The sequence below is a fragment of the Humulus lupulus genome, chromosome 9, assembly GCF_963169125.1.
Source record: "Humulus lupulus chromosome 9, drHumLupu1.1, whole genome shotgun sequence".
Taxonomy (NCBI): domain Eukaryota; kingdom Viridiplantae; phylum Streptophyta; class Magnoliopsida; order Rosales; family Cannabaceae; genus Humulus; species Humulus lupulus.
Genome location: NC_084801.1, coordinates 154,229,641 through 154,247,332, shown reverse-complemented (window position 1 = coordinate 154,247,332; position 17,692 = coordinate 154,229,641).

Here is a 17,692-nt window from a genome sequence, read left to right as displayed (position 1 = left end):
GTAGGGCGGACTATATTAGCCTGCCTATGTTCTACTCCCTTGTCTCTAGCTCCCTGCGCCTGACGGTTTGATCGTGACGTAGGAGGGTTTGTTGGAACATTTTTTCTTTGTGAGCCTGTCCCAATCCCTTCTTGTGGATTTCCAGGGGCATTTCTAGGGACCTATGAAGGAGGCACCGAACTTGGGGTTGCGGTTCTAACCGACCGACTGACATGCTGATGACCCCTATGAGGGCCACTAGGTTGAGCATTCTGGCGATCACACCCTATAGGTACAGAACTTGGGATGGAAATTTTGACTGATAGACTTGGTTTGGATCGATTATTCCTATGGGACTTGTGAGACCCACATTGCCTCTTTCCGACATTAACGTCGGTTACAAGAGGGGGTAACCAAGCCAAAACTTCCTCAATCTGCCTGTTTGCCTTAGCAAAATGGCTTCTCAATTGCATGTTTTCCAATTCGACAGTAGTTAGGTAGTCTGGATTTGGATTCGGTGGCAATGACGCCGAACTCCCAATGTCTCCATGACTCACCGATTGTTTTCCTGGATGCTGCTGGATCTCAGGGCCATGTTTGTTCGAAACAGCGGTATGATGGGCCTCCTGCCCACCGGCTGTTCTATCTCATTGTCATGCATTGAGCGAGTGAGCACCATGATGAGAATCGACTGGGATTTTGATGAAGCACTAATTTGCTCTCAATGAAAGCACCAAACTGTTGACGCGATTTTTCACCAACAGTGTATTCAGAATTAATAAGGCTTATTAGTGCTTAATAGTAAACCGTAATGAATAATAATTTGAATTTACTCAAGAACACATAACTTTTACATGGTTCAGTGGTTAAAATCCACCTAGTCCACGAGTCAATATTATTGTTTTTTCTTTCTCTATTTTGGTAGAGTTTTGGTATTACAAAATAATGGTCCCCTTTCCTGTCCAATATTCCTAGTATTTATAAGGGAATTCCATGGACAGGTTTCGGTAACCACGTGAGTCAATCACGCATTTACATAATGATTACACTTAATACAAATAATTCCCATTTATATGGGGATATGACTTAATTACAGAATAAATATGTCTTGCTATCTCGGATAATAATTATGACAGCCTAGTCATGAATAAGCGTATCGGCAAATCCCGAATCTCTGGGGATCCCTCGGTATGTGATATTCTAGAATTACCACGAGCTGGGTATCTCCTCCAAGCTCATGCTTCGACAACAACTTTAATATTCTGAGCTCGTGCTTCATAGCCATTGCATCCTTAGCTTGGGTTAAACCTAGGATGCCTAACACCACGTATGACCACGTGAAACACGAGCTGTCCACATGGATAATAAGCAGATGTCATTCCCTTGGTTATTTCTCCATATGTTTATTTTCCAACTGTACCCGAGCTGAGTGAATGAACTCGGGCTAAAATTAGGGTACAACATATATAAATTCAATAAATATAATTAAAAATCTATAAATAAAACAAAGCAAACAGCGTGCATTGTAAATATATGTTTGTAAATTTATATATATTCTAAACATTCTCTATTAATCTCACATTTTCCTCTAATCTAATTCTCTATCTTGTTTTTTCTTTCTCTTCGTCTCTCTAAACTCTTTCAATTTTAATTTTTAATGAATTCTAATTCGCATCTCCAAATTTTATTGATTTACGTGTTAATGATAACACACTCCTCTCGGGTATCTATTCAATTATTAATGTTTGTTAATCTTTAAAGTTTTTATTTTAAATTAATGATATTTATATTTTAACATCTTCATCTTATTATTCTATCATGTTTTAGATGTTGTTGCTTTATATTCTAACATCTTCATCTTATTTTTTCTATCATGTTTTAGATGTTGTCAAATACTTATGAGGTGTTTGTGATATTGAGATTGTTGGAGTTGGTTGGAAAAAAAATAGACATATCAAAATTTTAACAAATTAGTAAGTATAAGTTAATCGATAAAATTAATATTACAAATATATATGTTTGTTATTGTAGTTATTTTTTAAAATTTCATATTTTATTTTATTTTTCTGTTTATTGCATTATTAACTTTTGTTAAATTTTATGTATAGTTCAATCACATCAAATATTACTTTATGGGGAAAGTTGGAGGAGATGTTCAATCCAAATTTACATAAATCTCTAATTTATTTTCTAATTTTTCTACATTTTTTTATTCTATTTTCTTTAATTTATGATTATTAAATAATTAAAAAAACAAAATATCTAAAATCATCAATAACCACAATGTCTCTTCTGCTTTTTTTTAAAATATTTATTAATAACTAATTTTCTAATAATTATTATAATAAATCAACCATATATAAATCCACATTTATCTTCAACATTTTCATTTCATGATTATCTTTTTATTGTTTCATATTTCAAATTCAAAATTTATCTTAATTCAATTATAAATAACTAATTTTTTAATAATTATAATAATAAAGAATCATATATAATTGACATTTATTTTCAAACTTTCCATTTTTATTTATGTTTTTATTGTTTTGATATTTAAAATTTAAAATAAAAATATTTTTATTTATATTTAAATAAAATATTTGTAACGTCCTAAATTTACTAATAAGGTTTAGTGCATTGATTAGTGTGCGAAGAGAGCATTGGATTTATATGTGAAATTAGCTAAACACATGTGTGATTATGTGGTATATGAGACTTATATGGTAATATGAATATATATATATATGCATGTTTATGTGTATTAAATATTCATGTGGGCCTGTTCTTGTTAATAAGGGCATATTTGTAATTTTGGCACGATAAGGGCATAAATGTAATTATGTGTGTGTTAAATAATTGAGGCCACATTATCATGTGGATATATTTTTGATATTAGGCTCGAGGCGATGATCGAATTAGCAAAATATTCACAATGGGGTTAAATACCCGGCTCGAGGTGAGCCTAGAGGTATTTTGGGAACGTAGTACGCATTCAGGGTTTATCAGGTAACATGTAGTTATTTGGTGATTAATTGGGTATGTCGGGATTAATTGAGAATTTATAGGACTATTTGAGGATTAGCGTGAAACGTGGCAAAAGACAGATTTGCCCTTAGGAGCATTTCGCGAGTAAGGGTCTAGCAAGGGGTAGGTCTTTTACCCTGCTTAAGTGACTTAGTCACTTGGAACTTTTCAGAACAAAGGAAAATATTCAGGAACTCAGCTCAGCAGTCTCTCTTTCTCTCTCTCTCTCTGCTCTCTCTCTCTCTCTCTCTTGTTTCTCTCTTCTCCTCTTGATGCCTTAGTGAGTTTTTATATTTAGGAAGGAAGAAGCTTGGAAATTTGTTGATTGAAGCTGGGATTGGAGCAGGAAATTGTTCAGGGTTGTAATTCATAGCTGAGGTATGCTCTAAACCTTATTTTGATTAAGCTCTGGTCTGCTTTTTCTAGAAGTATTTTGAGTTTTGAACTCAAGGAATTGGGTTGGGCTTGTGATGAGATTTTTGGTTTAGTTTTTAGGTATATGTACTACTTAGGATGTATTAAAGATGTTTGAGATTGAATTAGGGTCTTGATGCCACTTTAGGGTAAATTCTGGCGGGTTTAGCTCGGGGAAAACGCTGGGGAATTTTTGGGTTTCAAGTTTGAGTTGTGGTGTTGTTCATCATGCGCCGCGACCCACGTGCATAAAATGGCTTAGGCAGTTTCTAAAATCGCCTAAGCATCGTGGCACTAGTTGGGGTGCGTCGTGACCCGTGTCTCCCATGACAGAGCCCCGAGCTCTCTAACTTGTAGCGCGTCGCAACCCTATGGGTTGAGTCGCTATAATTAAGAAAATAGCCAAAATAGGTTTTTAAGCTCGAGAACTCAAAATTAAGGGCTCGGGAAGGATTCTACTATCCGATTTAGTAGAATTCGAGGTCCCAGAGGCTGGTATATTGTTCTGAAGCTCTTAATTGGTTTAGGTTTTGATGGTTATTCATTATTACGTTGTGACTAGGTTATACCACTAAGGCTCATGATTAGGGATCGTGCTCGGGATCGCCTTATACTGTCAGCTCGGGACTCAAGGTAAGAAAACTGTCTGTGCACATAGAGCAGGGAATGGCCCAATTATTTGTGTTTGTATTGTGCTTAGTGTTATGTGTAGGCTTTTGCAACTATTATGTTATATATGTGTTGTGATTGAGCATCAAGGGTCGCGATTGGCAAGGGCCGGAATCGGAAATAAGCATGCTGAATGTAGGCTGCCATGGTATGGCCATCTAAGGGTGTTGTACAAGCCTGCTCAGTTAGGACCATGAACTTGGTTCTTGGTAATGCACCTTGATCTTACTTAGGTCGTTGTTGTGAATTGAAATAGATGCATGTGAATTGTCTGTTGTGTTTGTTTTGTTATGCACTTATTGAAGTGAATTGTTATATGCTATGCTGGTGAAGTTTTCATGCTGGGCCATGGCTCACGGGTGCTCTATGGTGCAGGTAAGGGCAATGGAAAGTCCGACCAAGCATGAGTTAAAGGGCATGGAGCGATGCATACATATTTGGCCTACCTGGCTGCCACGGCTAGGGTAGTTTTGAGGAATGCAGTGTAAATGTCTAATTTTGTCGCCTAGGTCGATTGTACAATGACTTTTGAGTTGTAAATATGTCTTAAACAATGTTTTGGGATCCCAATGTAAAACCACATGATAGCGAATCTATGGTAGAGGGCATTACAACTTGGTATCTGAGCGTGCCAAGGTTTATGGTTCCTAGAGATTGACCAAACATGTATGGTCGTTGCCAAATACAAGCTCGACTTAAGGTTGGTGGTATTAAATGAAATATTTGTCTAATTTCTTATCTGAATTGCCATATTTTTCTTATTGATATATAAATCATGATGTGTATATAATGCTAGGGCATGGCCCCTTTGACTGTTATATGATTATGCTATGTGTGTATTGTGTTGGTTTGCTATTTGTGTTTGATCAGTTGAATTAGGGGGTGGTTTCTTTGGATGTTGTTATCGTGCTTGATGTGCGGCGTCATTGAGTGCATCCATATTGAAGTTATGCCTTGGAGATCAAACTGATTCCGCGGCAATATGGCCGAAAATAACAACCAGGGTCAGGACCCTCCACCTGCCCCACAAAATTGGCAACATATGTTTGCAGAAATGAAAGCCAGACTTCATAGAAATGTAGATGAACTCTGAGATCTGAGACAGCAGGCTCCTCCTCAGAATGTTGGAATACAGGCTCCACAGGCCGTGGCACCATTGTTAGCCCATCCTGCAATGGAGAATATATGAGAGCCTTTGTATGAGAGGTTCAGAAAGCAGCACCCTCCCACCATTGAGGGCTCCAGACCCACTGCGGGCAGAGCAGTGGATGAACATGATTACTTCTATATTGGATTTTATGACGGTGGAAGGAAACGAGAGGATGTCTTGTGCTAGTTATATGTTAAGGGATGATGCCCGCATGATTACTTATGTAGTTTAATGTTTAACAAGTGATTAAATTAAACAACTTAATAGATTGCAAAATAATGATTAATTGTTTTGACATAATCAAAAACTGATCTAATGACTAAGCCAGTTGTCTGGACAGATTATTATAGAAATAAAAAATGAGTATAAAAAAAAAATAAACACTAGAGAGTTTTTATGTGGTGCGGAAAACCTAGTCCACGGGGTCATGCCAAGAGGTGAAACAAATTAGTAAGGTATCACAAAGTACAAAATCACAATTGACTTAAACATAGATAGACTCCCTCTATACTTATGTCGCAAGCTTTTGTACACCCTTCAAAAATCCAGTTTCTTGATGAGACACCAATGCTCTTGAACTCCCTTCAAAGGTTAATGAATGCTTTCTTCCTCCCAAAGATTTTTGAACTCATTATCAATGGATGACACCTATTTCTACATGAAATAGATGAATACAAAAAGAAGCTACACAACACATGGATACTAGATTAAGGTATCCACTCTTAATCTCATGTAAATGAACTCTCTCAAGAATACAAATGATATTAAAAAATGAGAAGTGAAAGAGCTAAGGATTTGTGGCTGCTTGGTCCTTTATTTATAGCTGAAATGGTCTTTCAAAGCAGCACATGAAATCTGCAAAAATCAAAGAAAGAATTGTACAAATTCTTTATTTAGAAACTTATGTCAGTTTGTCAGATTTTGTTGTTACGGATTGAGAAACTGACTCAATAGACAGTGTATCTGGACAGACTAATAGTCCAGATTCATTCCAATGATTTTTTTAATCAATTGAATTTCTAATCATTTCCTCATTTAGCCCATGATCTATAGTAAAAGATTAGGATATCATAGAATATTATTTAAATGAAGAAAGTTGAAATTCTTTTCTTTATTACACATTGTTTCATTTTCCAAATAAAGGAAACTACTTTTTTTTTTAATATTTCTTTTCACATCCAACCATTACCACTGATTTTGTCAATAAAAATTATCACAACATATTCTTTAATCAATTGAAAAAATGTCTCAAAGTCTAAAAAAGGAAAAAATATATTTTATTTAAAGAAAAATCTTTTTATAAATAAAATAATTTTTTCTGAGTGGATATGAACATATATGGAAGAAATTGCAAGCAAAAAAATTTCCATGAACAGATATGATAATTTCTAGATAATTACGACTCAAGAAAACAAATCTCGAAAAAACAAGTTGTCGTGAAAGATCATAAACTTGTCTGGACAACTGTTTGAAACTTGTCAAAAAATACTTTTAAGTTATAAAATATATTTTCTATTTAAGATAGCCAATTTAGGGTTTTACAATCTTTCCCTTTGGCATCTTTTTAGACAAAAATCTTATTTTATCCTTACTTAAGAATATGTGTAAAGTACACATTAGTTGAAGCATAGATTTTACTCAAAACTCCTCCTGCGCAAGATATAACAAACAAAAAAGGCACATAATAAAAAAAATGAAACATCCATCATAAAAAAATGAAACTCGGCCAATTAGCACAATAACATGAATCTTTTGGTACTGATAAGTGTTTACCCAAAAAACGGTTGCTGATGACGTGGCGAGAATTTCTCATACGTGGTTGACACGTGGCGAAAGTACTGCTCGACTATCGACAAGAGGCACATCGCATCGTCAGGGTTGATTTTTGATACGACTAGGCTGGTCGTATAACCTAATTTATTTCCTTCTTAAGCTGTAATCTTATAATAACTGCGTTGAATATTTCTTCATTATTATCTTGATACGCGATTATTAAGGAAAGATAGGACACATTGGCATGTGTAATCCTCCTTGAGCCTATAAATATGCATGAAATAGCTCAAGGAAGGGACTTTTTGAATTTTTTATTCCTGAATCTTTTTACTAAATATTGAGAGAAAAAATAGCTATTGTGAATTGTACATCGTCTTATTATAATACATTCAAGGTTTGTGAAACTCAAGAACCCTAGTTCCTTGATCACGACTTTGAAATTCAATAATAACAACATCACTAAGTGGACGTAGGTCATTACCATTCTTTGGGGCCGAACCACTATAATTCCTTGGTGTTTTCTTCCTTTCCGTTAAATCATTTTTCTCATTCTTGTTTTATACTTTGTCGTACATTTGACTCCGTGTCGTTGGCTAAATTGAGGGTCAACATTCTGGTGCTTTCATTGAGAGTTTGGGAAAGAACTGTGAAAGAATCTAATGGCGAAAACATCCAAGAAGACTGGACAGGCTGTTGGCACTGCACCATCCCAACCTCCTCCCCCAAATGTGGCCGAGAATGAACCACATTTGGATTTTGATGAGGAGGAGTTAGATTCTGAAATACTGAGGACGACGCTGGGCATATTGCAAGATGAGTTGGCTAATCTGAGGGCCAATCAGGAGAATGTTGCGGAGACGATGGCGCTGCAACAAAGGGAAATAGAACGCCAGTGCCAAGAGCTGAGTGAGCGGCAGGCAAAAATGGATCGTCGACAGAGGGATGCCATGGCCACCCTTGAAGCAGCCATTCAACTGGCTAGGAGTCAAGCTGTACCAGACTCCCAGCCAGATCAGCTCCCAAGCGCACCACCTCAAAGAGGTCCCAATCCCTCCGCTCCAGCCAACAAGCCCTCAAAGGCTGGAGAAGCTGCCTATGGCCCAGGATGATGTCCCACCTAGGGGTCCTGAGCAATAGCCTCCATACCAGGCTGGTCGAGGCAATCCCCAGCGCCCGAGGCAGAATAGGGCTGGGCAACCGCCCCGCAGCCCTAGATGCCCAGGGGATGAAGAGCTGAATCTACCGATCAGGGGACAGCGTCCTTCTGCCAACAGAAGGAACATAGAGTTGGGCTCTGCGGTCAGGGGCCCCCCACGGCATAACAAAGCACGGGGACCCAACGACCAGCACAGGCCTCCCCCTGACACTCGAGAGATGCCACCCCGAGGAGGAAATAGCGTGAATAACCGATCATGCCATAGTCAGCCACAATTCAGAGATGGCCATGGCTATATTGAAGCTGATTCCGGCAGAGGAAATGCTGGCCGGAGAAATGAAGAAATATGTGAGGCAGAAGCCCCCCACCTAGAGAAAATAAGCCAGCTAGCCACAACGCTGGGGGGAGCCCAGGCAACCGAACGTCTTTAGTCGGCTAGGTGATAGAAAGCAGAGACGAAGAGACGATGATCTTAGGGACGTGCTTAACGACCGCTGTGAGAGGCACGATGAGTACTCTCCCCCGGCACCAGCGGCCCCAACAGTCCCGGAAGCTATTCAGTCTTAGATTGATGCCCTGAACCAGGCAGTACAACAACTGGTCGGGGGACGAACGTCCCATATCAATTGCTGCGGCCGAAACCCCCAGTAAGTTCAAGATGCCTACATTGCAAAACTTCGACCGGTACGGAGACCCGGTGTCTCACGTTAATAAGTTTGAGATACAAATGGACATACAAAAAGTGTTGGAAGACGCCCGCTGCTGGATCTTCCCTGGGACACTATCTGACACCGCTCAGGAGTGGTTCTTCAAGTTCCCTCCTGCTAGTATAGTAACTTGGGAAATGTTCATGAAGGAATTTTACGAACAGTTCTACACGGGTCGTGTACACCCCACAGAGGCCAACCAGCTGGTTGATATACGACAGAAAGAGGAAGAGCCCTTGAAAGAATATGTCCAACGCTTCATGCGTGCCGCAGCTGGAGCCAAAACAGTAGGCGATGAAGGCAAGATGATGGCTCTAACTGCTGGAGTTAGGCGCCATTCACCCCTCTGGAGTAGCCTCAGAAAGCATGGGGTTAAAAGTACCCAAGAGTTCTTGGATCAGGTTGATCAATATATCAAGCTCGAAGATGCGATTGCCAACAAAGGGAAATCGCCAAATAAAGACAAGGGGCCCAAAGAACCTGCCAAAGCCGCCAATGGGTCAGAAAAGCCCAATTGCAACAGCAAAGGCAACGGAAATGGCAATGGAAGGAATGGCGGAAAGCGGGCGAACAATGAACCTTCGACTTCTGAGAGGAAGTGCCCCAAAGGCAATCGATATGAGTCGAGATTCACCAACTACACTGCCCTTGTCGAAAGCCAAGCTGAAGTCTACTAGGCGACCAGCTCAAGCGTGCCTTACAAATGACCCGCACTTATAAGGAAAGATGTCTCCAAGAGAGATACAACGAAGTTCTATAATTTTCACAACGACTACAGGCACAACACGAATGAATGTAACCAGTTGAAGGACAAGATTAAGTTCCTGATCAGGCAGGGACATTTAAGAAGATATGTGTGAGCCGCAGGAGGGTCTCAGCGAAAGGCTCAAGGTGGCAACGAGTAGTCGCCTGCATGCCAACGCTCGCCACCTCTACAGCTAGCTCCTGTGGCAGGCACTTTACTCACCATCTGGAGAGGCCCACATCTTGCAGGAGACAGTGGGAAGGCAAGGGAACGATACGCTCAAACCCTACGCCACGACTAGGACATCGAGATGATGAGTGTGGAAGATCGAGCACCAAAAAAGACTCATACAGAAGAGGAATTGATAACCTTCTCTGATGACGATGCCCAGGACGTACGATTCCCACACTCCGATCCGCTGGTCGTGGACGTACAAATTGCCAACATGATGGTGAAAAGGGTGTTGGTCGACACAGGAAGTTCGGTTAACATCCTATACAAGTCCTCACCAGAACGAATGAAGCTATCCATCCAAGACCTGGAGCCATGCAACCAAACCATTTATGGTTTTTCCAGTGAAGGGCTCGCCCCAATAGGGTCGATCAAGCTTCTAGTTACAACATGTACTACACCTGCTAATAGGACATTACTCACTACTTTTATAGTAGTTGATTGTCCTTCAACATACAATACTGTAATTGGGAGACCGATTCTGGTTGACCTACAAGCCGTCACCTCGATATGGCACCTCTCCATGAAATTCCCCACAGACGCAGGGACAGGTTGTGTGTTGGGAAATCAGCGGGAAGTGAGGGAGTGCTAAAACGCCTCGATCACCAAGGCGAAGAAGAGTGTATCGAGAGATTTTCACGAGAAAGAGTTGTAAATGGCAACTGATGCTCAAGCCCACTCGGGTGATAATGTCACCAAATAGGGTGTTGTCCAAAGTGAGGATAGGGATTTAGATCCTTTCTTTGGGGATTTTGTGGAAGAAGTTGGGCCCATCGAGGACCTTGAAGAGGTCCAACTCGATGAGGAAAATCCAACCAGGATTGTGAAAGTCGATAAAAACTTAGAGACAACAACAAAACAAGCACTGGTGGAGTTTCTAAGGAAGAACCAGGAGGTCTTTGCCTGGTCGCACAAAGACATGGTCGGGATAGATCATGTAGTTATCAGTCATGTCCTAAACATCGACAAGAGTTTTCCACCAGTGCAACAAAAAAGAAGGCTGCTCGACAAAGATAGATCAAGGGCCTTAAAAGAAGAAGTCGAGAAGCTGAAGGAGAATGGGTTCATCAGGGTAGCGTTTTATCCATCGTGGGTCTCTAATCCCGTGCTGGTTCCCAAGCCGAATGGCAAGTGGCGTGCTTGCGTGGATTTTACAGACTTAAATAAAGCCTGCCTCAAAGATTGTTTCCCACTCCCAAGAATCGACCAGCTGGTCGATTCCACTGCAGGACTTGAGATCCTCTCATTCATGGATGTGGACTCTGGGTATAATCAAATTAGTATGCATCCCTCTGATGAGGATCACACTAGCTTTCGGATTGATACAGGGCTGTACTGTTACAAAGTGATGCCCTTCGCTTTGAAAAATGCTAGTGCGACATACCAGCGACTCGTCAACCACATGTTTAAGGAGCTGATCGGCACAAACAGGGAGGTCTATGTCGACGACATGCTGTTCAAGTCGAAGAAAGCAGAAGGGCATGTAAGGGATTTGCAGGAGTGCTTCAACGTCTTGAATAAATATCAGATGAAGCTAAATCCCCTTAAATGCTCTTTCGAAGTAGGATCAGGGAAGTTATTGGGATTTATAGTTAACTCGAGAGGAATTGAAGCCAATCCCAAGAAAATTAAAGCCCTGATCGACATGAAATCGCCAACAAAGATTAAGGATATTCAAAGCTTAACTAGAAGAATTGCCGCTCTAAGTAGATTCATTTCAAAGTCAACAGATAAGTGCGTCCCATTCTTTAATCTACTTAGAGACAATAAAAAGTTTGAATGGACGGAGGAGTGCAAACAGGCTTTTCAAGCACTAAAAAATCATATGGCGCAACCACCCATCCTGTCAAAGCCGGTCGATAAAGAAACTTTGTTCATCTACCTGGCGATCACAGAATACGCTGCTAGTGTCATTTTAGTAAGGGAGGAAGAAGGTGTGCAGAAGGTTGTTTACTATGTAAGCAAAAGGTTAATTGGAGCAGAACAGCGGTACTCGCCCATCGAGAAGCTAGCCTATTGCCTAGCTTTGGCCTCCAGGAAGCTGCGGCCTTACTTTCAAGCTCACCCAATTACGGTTTTTACCGACCAGCCTCTACGACAAGTCCTGCAAAAACCAGGGTTGTAGGTAGATTGTTAAAATGGGCAGTCGAACTTGGGCAATTCGATATATCTTACTTGCCACGAGCAGCAATAAATGGACAAGCCCTGGCTAACTTCATTGCAGAATTCACTGAACTGACAGATGGCAAGAAAATTGAAGAGCCTAATGAGCCTGAATGTCAAAACCAAGCTCCCATGTGGAAATTATTTACAGATGGTTCTTCTAACGAGTGCCACACTGGGGCAGGAGTGATATTGATAATGCTGGAAGGGCATCGATTTCATTGCGCAATCAGGTTTGAATTCACTGCTTCTAACAATGAGGCCGAGTATGAAGCATTACTCACTGGATTGCGGTTAGCCAGGGACATGGATATAAAAGTGCTTGAAATCTACAGTGATTCTCAGCTGGTAGTGGATCAAGTCATGGGAGAATACCAGGCGTGAGGTTTAAAGATGGTTGCCTATCTAAACAAAACAAAATATTTATTGGCTCAGTTCGACAAATACAGTCTCCAGCAAGTACCTCGCGACCAGAATTCCAATGCTGATGCTTTGGCCAAATTAGCAAGTGCGAAGGATGCTGATACTCTGAATATAGTGCCGGTTGAGCGGCTAACAATGCCAAGCATCCATGCTGAGGAGACCGCTATGGTGATCCAGATGACGGATTCATGGATGACACCATATATAGAGTATCTAACGCAAGGCATATTACCAACGGACAAAAACAAGGCCAGGACCCTTCAGCGACAGGCTACTAGGTATATCCTAGTCGATGGAATCTTGTACCGAAGAGGATATTCAATGCCACTCCTCAGGTGTATTTTGAAAGAGAAGGCCAAAGAGTTGATGAAAGAGGTACACGAAGGCTTTTGTGGAGACCACTGTAGGGGGCAAAGCTTGTCAAAAAAGATACTGTGGCAATGATACTTTTGGCCCACGATGAATGAAGATTCGATGGAGTTTGTACGGAGGTGCGACAAACGCCAGAGGTTCTCCAAAATCCCACGAGCATCCCCTAATGAGCTTAAACAGATGCAAAGTTCGTGGCCGTTTGCAGTTTGGGGCATAAATTTGATCGGATCTTTGCCCGCAAGGAAGGGCGGCGTCAAGTATGCCGTGGTTGCTGTCGACTATTTCACTAAATGGGCCGAAGTCGAGCCACTCGCAACCATAACGACCAAGAAGGTTTTGGATTTTGTGATCAAAAACATCGTTTGTCGCTATGGATTGCCAAGGAAGATCGTCTCAGATAACGACACCCAGTTTGATAGTGATTTATTCACGGACTTCTGTGAACGACATGGCATTATCAAGAACTTTTCTTCAGTCGCTTATCCCCAAGCAAATGGACAAGTTGAAGCAGTCAACAAAACGCTGAAGGATACACTGAAGAAAAGACTAGAAGAAGCTAAGGGGGTGTGGCCAGAACAATTGCCTGAAGTACTTTGGTTGTACAGAACTTCCAACCTAACAGCAATGGGTCATACTTTATTCTCTTTGGCTAATGGATATAAGGTTATGTTGCCTGTTCAGTTAAATCCGCCTTCGCATTGCAGAATAACATACGACCAAGGCTCAAATAGCCAAGTATTGATGGAATCCCTCGACTTGATCGATGAGAAACGTGAGCAAGCCCAACTCCGAGTAGCTGTGTACCAGCAAAAAGTTTCCCGGTATTTCAACTCTAAAGTACGAGAAAGAAAGTTCAACGTTGGAGATCTTGTACTCCGAAGAGTTTTTCTAAACACCCGCGACCAAGATGCTGGAGTACTCAGACCTAATTGGGGAGGACCATACCAGATTGAAGAATTCCTTCACCCAGGCACCTATACACTTGCCCGCTTAAACGGAGATCTCGTTCCTCGCTACTAGAATGGAGAACACCTGCGCAAGTACTATCAACAAACAATTCTTCTTAAAGAATTAGCTTGTATTAATTTACTTTTGACAAGTTTTGAAAAAGGGTTGGTCATTCTAGGTGACTGATCACTTATAAGTGTAAGATCTTATTGATCACTCGTACAGACATGTTTTGTCCATTTATTACAAGAAATATAAGGGACTGTGCGCAGCCAATCATTCTTGCCAATTATTGTATTTATTACAAGTATTTGCTCATTACGTGTGTTGTTTTGCTGTATTACAATTTTAATTATTTTGCTCCAAGCAGTATTGTTCAAACAGGTTTTGGTCAAGGCAAGTGACCAAGGACCTAAAGCTCCTCGATCACTTGGGGGGCATTTAAGGTATCTAGTAAGCAAAGCATATCGAAAGGTATGTAAACACATGAGCAAAATAAGTGAAAGCATGCTAGGGTACTTAGAGTATTTTTCAAAATTTTGTATTTTGTTAAATCAAACCAAAGTGCTATGCTAAGTTCGGTCATGCGAACAGATGTTATAATAAAATGAAAATGTATTATAATATCAAAAATGAATTACTTGACACCCTGCTCGGATGTAACTGTTTGATTAAAAAAGGAAAATAGCTGCCCACTCAGCAATAAAAAATTAATGTCTTTACATCACGACCCGTAGGTCATGTAATTAAAAGATTAAATGATAGAAAGGGAAAAGTCTAAGAGGCATGAGGGTCGTGAGTAGCGTCCTGGTCGATAGCTGCGCTAGCTACATTATCTGCACCATCTATCCCTGTTGCCAGAGAGATCTCTGGGGAAGCAGGAATACTAGCCCTCTCTTCTTCCTCCAGGCGAATGGCACACTGAGACATTAGAGTCCGCCTCAGGCCTCAGGCGTTCTGACAGATAGTTAAAGTTAGCCTCCCGGTTGTGCTTACAAAACTCGTAGAAGCAAAGATGAGTGGCTTTCTTGTACTTCTCCAAGTTCCTGGCTTCAAGTTCCTCAAGCTCCTTCACGCGCTTTTCCAGCTCCTCCGTCTCCTGCCTGCTTGCAATCAAATCAAGCTCGAGCTGTTTGTATTGTTGGTAGTTGAGTTTGGCGCTTTCCCTGAATGTTTTTTTGTCTTCATTGGATTTCTTCAGGGCGTCCCAAACCTCTAGCAGCTCCTCAGTCAGAGTGGCTTTTTTCTCGAGCAGTTCCTCTTTCTGCATAGATAGCTCCGCACTCTTCTTAAGCAACTCGTTGTTCTGCTTAGTTAGCTCATTGTTCTTCTCGAGCAGGTCAGCGTTTTTCCCTTCAAGTGCTTTCTTAGCCTCAGCAAGCCTGGTGTCAAAAATTTTAGTCTTTGACACCATGGCACCTGCACGGCACCAGCCAGCGGTCACGGTCAGTAATCACTGCAATCAGATGAAAAGGGTAAGGCGATGGCAGAAAATCAAAAGAAAATTATTCAGCATCAGGAGGTAACTTACGCTAACAAGCTCATTCAACCCTCGATTGAGTATTTGGTCAGTCTCCATGGGAATGGTTTCGTTAACAACCTCTTGACTGTGTTTGTGCTTGAAGAGCTTGTATATCCTCTCCCTGGTTGGGCTGATCACGATGCTGGACTGGGAGCGTTCGGGCTGAGTGCGCTATGTTTGGCTGGTAAGGACCTGAGGAGTAGGGTACTAGTCGACGGGTGTTGGAGGAGTGGAATGCTGGTCGACCGGAGGAGTTGAGGCGGGCTGCTCGAGGGGCGATGGAGGTGGCGTGTTCTCCTTCGAAGGGACAGTGGCTGGAAGGTCCTTAGTTCGGGCCTTCTTTGAGGTGGTTTTACTGCTCTCCCCCCGAGTCCTCTTGCTGTCTTTCTTCTTGCCTGAAGATGCAGCGGCAGCCTTGTAATGCTCGAACACGTCTTCAGATGACATATCTGCACAAAAAGAAACAACACGAGCAGTGAGACAAGATGTATAGATGGAACTAAAAATGAAAGTAAAGAGATTATAAGTAAAGTACCCATGCTACAACTACTGGTCGCTACATTACTTACTGAACTACTTACTGCTTGGAAGAAATCTGAACTTAAGATTGGAGTTTACTTAAAGTTTTCGTCCCTGTCAAATAAGTGACAGAGAATTGGCAAACTATCTAAGAGCGAAAGATCAGTACCGTTCTCATCTGAAGATTCGTCGATGGGAGCGGGGGGTTCAGTGGCCTTCTTTTTCCCTTTTCCCTTTGGGGTGGGGGGAGCAGCAGCCCGCAGAGTGCTGGAAGGTTCCCTGATTGTTACTCTAGTGGCCCTTCTTGGAGGGGGTTGTTCCACGTCTGGGTGTTGCTCGGGAACCTCTTCGCCAGTAGCACTCCCCGCTATTGACTCCCTCACATCCTGATGAGGGGCCAAAAGGCCGACCAACCTAAGGTTAGCCTCTGTGAACAGATGGTTGACGCTCTTCTCCACGTCAGTCATACTAGCCAAGAGGGCTGATCTTAACTCCATGTTTGGAGTGGGGTCTGGTCGCAACCATGGGCCTGAAAGGCACTAAAAATCTAAGAAAGTGTAGAGAAAAAATTAAAGAAAGATTAACGACTAGTGGTACAAAGATGTTACCTCCTTGAGTGAAGGACAGGTTGTTCGCGACCATGTCAGTCATAAGGAAACACTCCTGATGGTACTTCCCCATGTTCGATATGTGAGTGGTGTCAGACAGGAAAGTGCACCATGTTTCCTGATGACAAAAGTGAAAAAACCCTATGCTTTCTTGGTTGGGGTTAGACTTGAGGTCGAACAGATAAATAACCTCAGGTGGAGTTGGCACATGCCATATTTTTTGGGGCTATAAAGGATATAGAGTGCAACAAGCATTCTATATCCATTGGGAGTTATTGGGAAAGGGGCGACCCCGAAGTAGTTGGCCACCCCTTGGAAAAAAGGATGAAGAGGCAAGGTAGCCCCTACCTCAATGTGGTACCTCGACTAGGCGCTGAAAGCGCCTCCAGGCAAGCTCGCCCGTTGGTCTTGAGTGGGTCGGACTAGTGTCACCACTGGGAGTCCATATTTTCTGATATAGTTGGCGATCATCCTAATCGTTACCCGGCTGGCAGGTGCAACATACCATTCAACATCTGGTTGAACAACATTTCGGGGTTGAGCATGAGTTTGGATGTTTGGGTTAGGAATATTTTCTTCTCGACCACTGGTCGAGGGAATTTCAGTCCGAGGAGCAGGCTGATTTGAAGGATTAGAGGATTTCTTTCTCTGGGCTGTATTTTTTGCTCGACCCATATTTTGGACGAGGGTCGATGGAGTGTTTGAAGTGGCACGAGAAAAAGGAATTTTAGGTATTAGCAACAACGGTTGCTCCTCGTCCTCAAGCAGTTGAGCTAGCAAGTCATCGTCGATGGGTCTTTCACCTCTCCACGAATCTTGCATGAAAAGATGCGAACAAAGAAAGGGGGAGGTAAGACGTAAAGCTTAAAAGCTTGTGTTGAGAGTTGGAATAACGTTGCTCGCGTATAAAAATTAATTTTTTATACGGCCAGCAGCATTCTAACAAAAACACTAAGTTCTATACGAGCAGTTTGAAAAGCGGAAGAAAAAAGTTTTTCAGGAAAAAGCTTTTTCGACTTCGAAGGGGTGGGAAAAACCCAGTTTCTCAACTAGCTTAAAAATCGAATTTTTACTTTGATTTTACGCCCTAAATCTACAATCTCGACTACCAAACTGGCTCCTAACTCCTATGGAACGTTATTTTGTTATCCTACCAAGCATCGATCAATATGCCTATTACCCCAAAACAATTTCGCCCAAGAACAGTCAAGAACACAGATTTGAATACACAAAAAACAGTTTTGTATGGCATCTCAAACACCCAAGGGGTTCGTAAAACTTACCTGGGT